Source organism: Marmota flaviventris, chromosome 6 (genome assembly GCF_047511675.1).
Source record: "Marmota flaviventris isolate mMarFla1 chromosome 6, mMarFla1.hap1, whole genome shotgun sequence".
In the NCBI taxonomy this organism is placed as follows: Eukaryota; Metazoa; Chordata; class Mammalia; order Rodentia; family Sciuridae; genus Marmota; species Marmota flaviventris.
This window is the reverse complement of record NC_092503.1, coordinates 79,551,455-79,561,892: the sequence shown is the minus strand read 5'-3', so window position 1 is coordinate 79,561,892 and position 10,438 is coordinate 79,551,455.

The following is a 10,438-nucleotide window of genomic DNA, read 5'->3' as shown; positions in this document are numbered from 1 at the left end:
GAGCCGCCTCATATACTGTGAGTGCCACTTTGAGTACTTGTTAAAAATGCAAAATAGTATTGAATTACAATCTTTGAGAATTCTTATTTCATTTTCAATGAGTTCCTTGGTGGATTCTTATACTTAAAAATGTAGAAAGCTATAGTGTAAATGCATTATTTTCTCATCTGTGTGTTGGAGAGAAAAGGATTCTTCCCTTCTTGGGACAAGTACATCTATCCTGAGCCACCTGCCGTAATTTAAGTTCATTTTGCTGTGTTGACAGCCATATACTTTCCTATTTAGTTCCTATGTTGATCACAATAAACTGTTCTATTTTTCCTTGAGAATAATTCAATTAGACTAATTCATCAGATACAGATTACTGGATGTGATCACTTATGTAGTAAACTTATCTGACACAGTCAAGTTAATAGCTAGAGTGTAAACATGAAGCATACAGATGAATTTGGAGGAAATGAACCATGGAGAACTTACCTCAGCTAGAATGTGGTTTGCAACCAGAAATATTGAATATGGCACACCTTGTGTGAGCTTGGGACCTCTGAGTGGGGCTTACGATGGTCAGCCTTCAGCTTTGGCCTTTTGGACTTCAGCTTTGCCTTCTTTGGAGACAAGCCCCTGGGTTCTCAGAACCCTGGATATTTAGTGCTGACACCAGTGGGAAAAATCCCACCCACCCCGTCTAACAGCTACTGCCTGATTCTCTTCAACTGCCGTAGAACTCAGTTCCTATGCAGATCTTGACCCCGCTGAGAGTGTGAGCTCTGGCACAACACTGAGGTTGAATTGGCAAATCCTTGCTCCCGTCTGATGGGTGACTCACTGAGTGTTCAGAGCACATTTTCCCTTCACTGGCTGCCAGCAATAATTATTGGCTCACTCATTGTCTCTTTGGAACAAATCTGTACTTCTGTGTTAATGCAGTCACTTAAACTGGTCTTTAATTATGTGGAGTTCTGCAGAAGAGTATACAATTCTAGTCATTAGAGGATGAAGGTTGGGACCTGTTACATACTCCAGGATATAAGACAAAGATTGTACTTCTTTCTATATGTTGCCACTCATCCTGTTTGTGGTTGTTATATGGCTTCCCAGTGTGTAGAAACCTCATAACTTCAAAGACACAAAAGTGTCACTGGTCAGGCTGGTCAGGAAATCCCTTTCGTCTGACTTGTATATTGAAACACGGGGAAATTATTCCCTTCTTTGTTATTCTTAGGACTTATAAATAGTTTGTATTGCGTTATGTGAAGCTTGTATATGGACATCAATTTTATGTAAGTTAGTCATCTTTTCAGATAAGATACTATCTTCAGTAAGACCAAGGGTCTAGTCTTCAATATCTTTTGTGTCTTCCCCAGCTCCTATTATAGGTTCAGTTCAATGCAGCCATAGAAAAGCTTGCTGAAAGAATGAATGGGGCAAACTCCCATGGAAAAGTCAAGTCTGTTGAAGGGAGGGCTGTTTTGCCAATCATATTAATTTTTTCCACACACTTTCTACAACATCAAAGGAAGCCTTTATTTATTCTTGGATAGGAAAAAGTATCATAATAAATCAGTCTGCAGTAGTCTAATTTCACCTCATGGGTCAAGAAAATAGCAGAATGAAGTTTTGGAGAAAAAGTTCTCATGGGCATCTGGGCACAGAACAGAGGCTGGATGTTTTATGTGACTTTGAACATGGGTATGACTCTTTTAATTTTTTAGTTATTGTTAAGTGGATGGAAGAGGCAACAGGAGCTCTGTGAAGACAGACTGTGTGTATAGTGGTAAGATCCTGGGCCCTAGGGTCAGGGATAAAATGCACTCACGCACTGGCTGCTGGAACTGTGCAGCATCAATTAAACTCTTTAAGCCTTAGGTGCTTTGTATCAAGTGTGTGTAATAGAAATCTCTCATAGTGATGTGATTAGAAGTAGATGAGATAATGTTAAGTGCATATCCTGGTAATCAACATATGATAGTTATTGCTATTAATAGTGTTTGATTAAATGTGAGCTTTGAAGGATGGGGCAATTAAAGCATACACCAATGTATTAAGTAATTAATTTTTGGGGGAGGGTGCTGGGGATTGAACCCAGGGCCTTGTGCATGCAAGGCAAGCTCTCTACCAGCTGAGCTATATCCCCAACCCTTTAATTTATTTTTGATGTCAACATGATTTTATGAGTTGTTAACTGTGAGGGAAAAGAAAAAAATCACCAAACTATCATGGAAAACAAAAATAAGTTAAAACTATTATCAATAGTTATTAGGAAAATGCAAATAAAAATGATTGATAGTTACCTGTTCCCTCATATATGTAAGGACAGGTATTACCAAAAAACAAAAGATAAGTGATGTGAAAGATGCTGCAAAGTTAGAACCCTGTCACACTGCTAATAGGAATACAAAACTGTACAGGTGTTAAGGAAAACAGTATGATAGTTTCCCCCAGATTAAAAATACAACCATCATAGGATCCAACAGTCTCATTTCTGGGTATGTATGGACAGTAATTGAAATCAAGATCTCAAAGAGATATTAGCACTTCTGTGTTCATTGAATTCCTAGTAGCCACGATGTGACAACAATCTGAAAATCTGCCAATAGATGAATGGCAGATTTTGAAGAAATGTAGATAAAGAAAATGTGGCATACACAGTCTAAAATATTAATTTGACCTAAAAAGAAGGAAATAATAATAATAAAATATTATTTTGGTACTGGAGAAGGAACCCGGGGACAATTAACCACTGAGCCATATTCAAAGCCCTTTTGAATATTTTATTTAGAGACAGAATCTTGCTTAGGGCTTAGGGCTTCACTATGTTGCTGAGGCTGGCTTTGAACTTGTGATCCTCCTGCCTCAGCCTCCAAAGCTGCTGAGATTACAGGCATGCACCACCATGTCTGGCAGGAAATTCTTACATACGCAACAAAAGGAATGAAACAAAATGAGTTAAGACAGCCACTGAAAGACAAATACTCCATGATTCCACTTCTATGAAGTATTTCAAATAGTCCAATTCATAAAATCAAAGAGTAAAGTGGCATTTACCACGGGAGAGGAAGTGGGAAGTTACAAATCAACAGGAATACAGTTGTAGTCAAGCAAGATGCACCTAGAGCTCTGTTGTCTAGCATATCCAATACTCTATTGTGCATTTAAAATGTGCTAACAGGATAGATCTTATAATAAGTATTGTTACTACAGTAATAACTTAAAAACTAAATTAATTAAATTAAACTAAACAGAAGTATTGGTACTCTCGTTGGAGTATTGTTAATGCTTTACCTTGTGGAAATTTGGCAACATGAAGGTTTTGTGGAGACAAAGTTGTTCCATCACTTTTATTTCCAAATATGTAACTAGCATTCTTACTGACTTTTCAAAGGTTGAATTTCAAGCTTATGTAACTGCATGGAATTTCTCGGTGATTTGAATGATTCCAATTCATTCTGACAACTTGGACCCATAAGCCATTCCCCAAGCCATCTCAAATAGATAAAGATCATCTACTGTCAGTAGAAATGGAATTTAAGTAAAAAGAATTGGTAGAAGAGGCAATTTTCATATGCTCCCACAGTTTTTGAAAACAATTTCATACTGATATTGAGAGAATAATGATTTTATTCCAATGGCTTCTATATTTTAAAAGATGTTAAGAAACATACTGACTGTTCATGTATTTTAAATATGCCTAATGATGAGGAGATATTTACAGCAAGAAGCTTTGAAACTTCTGGGAAAACCATCTTTTATTTTTCTAATATATATATCACAAATAATGTCTTACATAGCGCCTGATCAAAGGTCACATATTTTTAACTAATAATAAAATTGCCCACATTATCCTTTAAAAGTGAACTTGGAAAAATATTTCTTTATTAAAATTAGATATGTCTAATAAAAATACTAATGCCAAAGCTCTTGCTTAAATTACATTTCCCAATGAACTCTATTTGACCTTCACTTTAAGGACACACAGCAGGAAAACTGTCTGGAATACCCCACCCTCAACAGTGGATGAATTTATTACATCCCCAAGCAAAGAATGCCCAAGCATTGGCTCAATACTTGATAGACGAAGGAAAATAAAATATATCCCAAGCCTTTTTTTGTTCAGGAAAAGTTCAACTTTCAGGTTTATCTTCAAAACATTAAAGTCAAAGAGACTTGGAGTCCTGTGACTTAGCAATATACATCAGCCATGAATAATAAGTGATATGAAGCATGAGTTGGTATTGTAAAAAGCTGGTGACCTCTATTTCAGCGCAAATCAAAACTCTGCTGAGATAATACTTTTGGAATAAGACTTGTCTTGGCTTGATATTATATTGAGTCAAATGGACAATTTTTAGACCTTATCTTACTTGACCGCCCTGTAACATCTGACATTGTGGATAGATTGCTCCTCTGTGAAACACTCTTGGCTTCTGTGATTCTCCAGCCTCAGGGAGATTATTCATTTTACCTTGTGATTATTTGATCACTTAATAGTGGGTCTACTTCTAATTTTGCCATGATCTTGTGGCATTAAACAGTATATACACAGTCCCTTGGTGATATAATCCATTGATGATATAAATTACTACACACAGGTGAAGTATAAAAACATTTGTATTTTTTGAGGTTTTCTCTCTCATTTTGTAAGCCTCTCTAGCTTTAGCTCTTGCCATGTTTCCTCTTGGACTCTACTCTATGGCTATATTAAAATGCTTGAAGTTACTTAATTACCATTTTCTTTCTTACCTCTGGGTCTTTGCATATGTTTTTCCCTCTGCCAGAAATAATCTCTTCTTGTTCTGGCTTCCTCCCACCCATTCTTTTAACTGAAAGGGCTTTTCATTTGGAAACCGTTCCCTGATCCTCTCTTCAAGTCCAGATCTGACTTCCTCCTTGTTACTACTATAACACATAATACATTTACATTTCGTGCAATGTATAAAAAGCATTTTCAATGCCTAATTACTCGTCTACATCCCTCCTACTTGAGGGCAGGAGTTACGTATGTTCAACATCATGTATCTAATGTCCTCCTCAGTGGTTGAACATGGTAGGCACTTAATAGATACATTTTAGAGTTACTTACTTAATTGTTCATTTACAACTAAAGTAAATGCAGGTGATTAAAAAATCTTGCCTTACTTTGGTGTCACAAGCACCAGATGGGACTCACTGGGAAACTTTCTATAGCAGGTGTACCCTTGGCCCACATCCCAGACTTGAGAGGAAGAGAGATGAAAGACAATTGACCTGTGGCTACAGTAGCCACAAACTGGGCTTTAAAGTCCACAACTAGTGTTATAGGATTCTTCTCCATGCTTTTCTAAGTGAGCGTTAGAGAGATTTTTCATTGTTTTTGGAGGCATTATGTGCCCTATGATCTTTGAAACCAGGGAGATACTTATTACCACATTCATGGCTTTTGGAAACTCATGTGGAATCCAGAAATGTTGGATTTGATGCTTCACAAATTTGTGGGCATCAAATCAAGGTTGTCAATGGCTACAGACTGCCAAGAGGACTTCACATTTCCATAAGTTTTCTTCTTCCACATGAACCTTGGGATTATTTGTCTGTAGTTCTGCCAGGGGCCTCCCCAGCTGGTGGTGATGTGTTGGGAGACAACCACCATGAGCATGCTTTCAGGTCTCCATCCTTCTGCAGCTGCATGAGAAATGTAGCAGAGATGACTTTTTGAATTCTACAGGACTTTTCAGAGAGTTTGCAGTGACATCCACTCATAATTAAAGAAAAAAAAAGGATGAGTAAGTGAGGAACAAGAAATCACATATTTTTATAAATTGGATTTATCTGTAAGCTTTAAATATGTGCAAACATTTTGAGTAATCTGGTATGAATTATGGTTTTGTTCTTAAACAACCATTTTTTTCATACTTATGTGCAAAATAAAAAGAGACTTGCTTTGCTGGATTTTTCTCTTTGGAAAGTATTGAATTTTGAGGGGATACTAATCTTTCTAGCCAAATTGAAAAATTGCTCAGAATTTAAAGGCTACTCCATTCTGAGTTCAAGCTGTGTTTGGGTTTGACAACATATTTTTCTTTGGCAATGAAAAGGATGATTGATTCTTATGACTTGGTAGACCTCAAATAGGCTCACACACAATCCATTGTCCTTAGGATTTAGATGTGGAGGAAGTCAACAGATGAGAGCAAAATTTACTTTGCAATAAAGCAAATAAACTAGAAGTTTAAAATGTAGAGATGAACTGCTTTTAATCAAAAGCTTTGTGATTTTGAGCTTGTTGTATTTTGATTATCAATATTTATTTTTCAAATTCTGAGAGTTACTGAATTTTCCCAGTTGATGCTGTTTGTTCCCTGTTCCTATATGTAAATAGCAGAAATAAAGTGGTTTGACTATTTTCAAGGCTTAAAACAAAAACAAATATTATCTGGAAGTTTTAGTGCATAACATTGAACACATTTTATCTCATTAAATTTTATGACTTCTCTAAACAATGGTATTATTTTCCTTTATAGCTGGAATCAATGGAACTCAGAGAGGTAAAATGGTATGTATAAAAGTATGCAGCTAGTAAGCTTCAAGCCAGATCTGGTGGCTGTTTCTTATGCCTAGAATGTTCTGCCTAGTTCTGCCTTGGGCTAACTTCTTTCCCTAGAAAATTTGCACCATCTTGACTTTATCTGGATAACTTCTATGTCCTTCATGTCTTATGGAAAGCTGTCTCTGGCTTTCCCTGCCTTAGTTAGGTGCTCTACTAATTTCTGAGAGTCTACCTCTGTCAAGCACATATAGCCAATATTTTGGGTCCCTCTTTAGTCAGGCTCACCATCTGGACCATTAACTCCAGTTCACCATTGTAACTTTATCATCTTCATATCCTCAACGATCCACCTAGTCCTATTAAACAATTAATATTTGTTTAATCAAACAATTTGTAAATTAGTGACTTCCTTAGGGTTTCTAGTAATGATTGCTCTATTGCTTTATCTTCAAATAAAACATCAATATCCAATGAAAATTCTTCTCCCTAGTGCTGTCCAAAGAAGGTCACTGACTCAGTGGATGAAAGAAGACTGCTGACTCCCTGTTCCCCAAGCTGCTTCAACATGGTCACTGAATTGGACTTCAGAAGGAAGACCACACTACTTATTACAGTACTCCTCCACATTTGCATATGGATCTGTATTCTAGGACCAAGACAGTTGAGCCTTGGATAAGGATTAAGTGCTAGTGATTTATTTGGGAGTTAAATCCCAGGACAGTGAGAGTAAGAGAAGAGCAAAGTGATGGAAGGCACTAAGGCAGCCCAGAATGGCGCAGCATGGGCACTCTGGTTGCTTCCTCACAGATAGCTGCCAAGAGCAACTTCCTGTTTGGCATTCTTAGGCAGGCTGGCTGCAGGGGATGAAATAAAGGAAATTAATCTGTCTATTTTTCTCCTGCTTCCTTTTGGCCGAGATGGGCGCATGGGGAGTTACCTACTTTGCATTTCAGTTTGGGTCATCCCGCACCTTCGACAGCCTCTCACAGAGCCAGATTCACTACCTATGATGGCATCTCCCCAGATCTAGAAAAAATGGAAGGAACCAGAGACTGTGGGCATGAAGTGGTTGGTTTCAAAAGGCTGACTGCACTGTCCTGTGTGGACATGTCGATTACCTTGGTGTCAGAAGTCCTGTAAGCAGATGAAAATTGAAACAGTAAAGACAAGGGACTCCGAAGAGGCACATGAGTTTCATATAGACATATTTCCACCTCATATATGCAATTTGCTTCTCTTTTTACACTGTTTTCTGTCATCAATCTCACAGCCTAGCATACTATGGTGCCACTGGTCCAAATGTCTGAAGGCCTCCCACTGGTCAATATGCTGACATCTCAAGCACAACACAAGCTTAAAAGCAATTTCATGTAATATTTTCCCACCAAAACCTGTCTCTTTCCTGATTTTCATCGTTTCTTTTCATGGAGACATTAGTACTTATACCATTGAGGTTGAAGCTTCAGAACTTCAGTTATCTCTGATTTCATTTCTCGCTTATCATCAGGGCCCATCAGATGAGTTTATTGGCAATCTCCCAGCAATGTCAAGGATACTCTGGCACAAATTATGCATTCATCAAGTATACGAATGAAACAAACAGATTGCTTTCTTTGCAGTTTGCTGTTTAATTTGTTCAGGAAATGCTAAGTTTATTGATAGTGAAGCAGGAGAGGAAACAGAAAACAGTAAAGCAGGTAGAGTTTTGCAACTATCTAGTTGTATTAAACCCAGTAACATTCCCTGGAGATTGGGACGTTTAGGTGCTTCAAGTCTCCATTGCTTCCTCTTACCACCACCTGTCTCCAGCCAGTGTGTTGGAAGTGCAGGCAGAATGGAAATGAACCACCAAGACATAAAAGGAAAGTTTTAAAAGGACACTAGATGTATTTTAATTTGGCATAATTGTCTGCTTTTAGCGTCAGTGATATTTAAGTTGATAATGGCTTTTGACCTTCCATCTAGTGCTGACATCTTACAAAATTTCTTAAGGTCTTATTGAGTAATTTCTGCTTTCTTTCTTAAAGTACAAGACAGGTTCTAGGAGGAAGCCAAGTTCATTTATCCTCTTTACATATTATATGCATACTCTGTACTTACCCTAGATTATGTGTACATGTATATTTATTTTATGCCTTTTGTTTCTTGTCTTTACATGTATTATTTTTTTTTCTCTGCCTCACCCATTTTTTTTCTTTTTTTTCTTTTTAATTTTTTATTGTGGGTTGTTCAAAACATTACAAATTTCTTGACATATCATATTCCACACTTTGATTCAAGTGGGTTATGAACTCCCACCTTCACCCCATACACAGAATGCAGAATCACATCAGTTACACATCCATTGATTTACATATTGCCATACTAGTGTCTGTTGTGCTCCGCTGCCTTTCCCATCCTCCACCCTCCCCCCTTTACATGTATTATTAACAAAGGCATTTTGGAAGACAGTAGGAAAATGACGTGGGCATTTGGAATTTATTGAGAATGAGAATGTCAGGTTTGAAGTTTGAGTTTGAGACATTGCTAGAAGAGGCGAGTGAAAACTGACACCCTAACTATAGTTAATAGTAAGCATACCACAAAGGTTGCAAAGAGAGTAGATTTTTGTGCTGTTAATAAACATGCACACACATATGAGGTGATGGATATGTCACTTAGGTTGATTGCAGTAATCATTTCACAATGTATAAATAATTTCAAAACATGTTGTATGTCTTGAATGCATATATTTTTTGTCACTCATATCTCAATTAAAAACAAAAGATCGAGAGCTTCCAATCACTCCTGTAAGGTAGGCGGGCCTGCGACCAACCGGCAGAAGAGGAGCAGCGGCCTGCTGAGAGGCAGAGCCGCCCCCTCCCCCTGCGCCGGCAAGGTAGACGGAACTGTGACCACCCACAGAGCAGGCCCAGCGGCCTGCTGAGGGGCAGAGCCGCCCCCCACCCCCCCCCGCGCCTGCCAGGTAGGCGGAACTGTGACCACCAACAGAAAAGGCCCAGTGGCCCCCGGAGGGGCAGAGCTGCCAACCACTCCTGCAAGGTAGGCGGGCCTGCGACCCACCGGCAGAACAGGCGCAGCGGCCTGCTGAGAGGCAGAGCCGCCCCTGCCCCCCGTGCCTGCAAGGTAGACAGAACTGTGACCACCAACAGAACAGGCCAGACCTGCAACCGACAGACAGAACAGGCCCAGTGGCCTGAGGAAGGGTAGAGCCGCCCCCCCCCCCCCCCCGCCTGCAAGGTAGGCGGACCTGCGACCCACTGGCAGAACAGCCCCAGAGGCCTGCAGAGGGGCAGTGCACCATGATGAAGTAGGATTCATCCCTGGGATGCAAGGCTGGTTCACTATACGGAAATCAATAAATGTTATTCACCACATCAATAGACTTAAAAATAAGAACCATATGATCATCTCGATAGATGCGGAAAAAGCATTCGACAAAGTACAGCATCCCTTTATGTTCAAAACTCTAGAAAAACTAGGGATAACAGGAACATACCTCAATATTGTAAAAGCAATTTATGCTAAGCCTCAGGCTAGCATCATTCTGAATGGAGAAAAATTGAAGGCATTCCCTCTAAAATCTGGAACAAGACAGGGATGCCCTCTCTCACCACTTCTGTTCAACATAGTTCTCGAAACACTGGCCAGAGCAATTAGACAGACGAAAGAAATTAAAGGCATCAAAATAGGAAAAGAAGAACTTAAATTATCACTATTTGCAGATGACATGATTCTATACCTAGCAGACCCAAAAGGGTCTACAAAGAAACTATTAGAGCTAATAAATGAATTCAGCAAAGTGGCAGGATATAAAATCAACACGCATAAATCAAAGGCATTCCTGTATATCAGCGACAAATCCTCTGAAATGGAAATGAGGACAACCACTCCATTCACAATATCTTCAAAAAA